The sequence below is a fragment of the Capricornis sumatraensis genome, chromosome 20 (assembly GCF_032405125.1).
Source record: "Capricornis sumatraensis isolate serow.1 chromosome 20, serow.2, whole genome shotgun sequence".
NCBI classification, from domain to species: domain Eukaryota; kingdom Metazoa; phylum Chordata; class Mammalia; order Artiodactyla; family Bovidae; genus Capricornis; species Capricornis sumatraensis.
In genome coordinates, this window is record NC_091088.1 from 48,104,859 (window position 1) to 48,105,604 (window position 746).

The following is a 746-nucleotide window of genomic DNA, read 5'->3' on the forward strand; positions in this document are numbered from 1 at the left end:
GAGAGGTGGGTTTGATCCCTGGGTGCGGAAGATCACCTAGAGTAGGAAATGGCAACCCACTCCAGTATTCTTTTTGTAATTATTACTTCTTTATTTACTTTAATTGGAGGCTAATTACTTTACAATATTGTGGTGGCTTTTGCCATACATTTTCACTCCAGTATTCTTGCCTGGAAAATCCCACGGACAGAGAAGCCTCTATTTATGGGGCTGCAAAGAGTCCGTTCAGACATGACTGAGCAACTGAGCATGAGCCTTACCCCTAATGGGTGGGCACAGGAGATGTCTGAGGTCCCCACTTGATATCACTCAGAAAGCTGAGGTAGGGACTTCCCTGGTGGTCCAGTGGTTAAGACTCTGTACTCCCAATGCAGGGGTCCCAGGTTCAATCCCTGATCAGGGAACTAGATCCCACATGCCTCAATTCAAAGTCCCGCATGCTGCGACTAAGACCCAGAACAGCAAAATACTTTCTTTTAAAAAAGAAAGCTGAGGTAGGCTGTGTGATAATTGGACAGGGCTCCAAAGGCCCCCTGCCATTTCTGTGGACCACCCCAGAGTTCAAGTCCAGAACAAGAGCCTAGAGGTCTCTGAAAGCCCCCCTGGGTACCCCCTTGGTCACTGAGAGCCTGCCCTTTTCTGCATGTTTCAAAAGGCTTTTCATATACACAGACTCCTTCATCAGCAAGTCTGAATTTATAAACAGTTACTCTTATTCAGGAAAGCAGAGATGAGCAGTTTTATGT

General features: G+C 46.5%; 1 non-coding gene across 1 annotated transcript; it reads left to right on the plus strand.

Annotated features, from left to right (window-relative positions):
• Nucleotides 1–331: 331 nt before the first annotated feature.
• Nucleotides 332–404, plus strand: TRNAG-CCC (transfer RNA glycine (anticodon CCC)). The gene has a single exon. It is a non-coding gene; the product is annotated as a tRNA-Gly (tRNA).
• The last annotated feature ends 342 nt before the right edge of the window (nucleotides 405–746 follow it).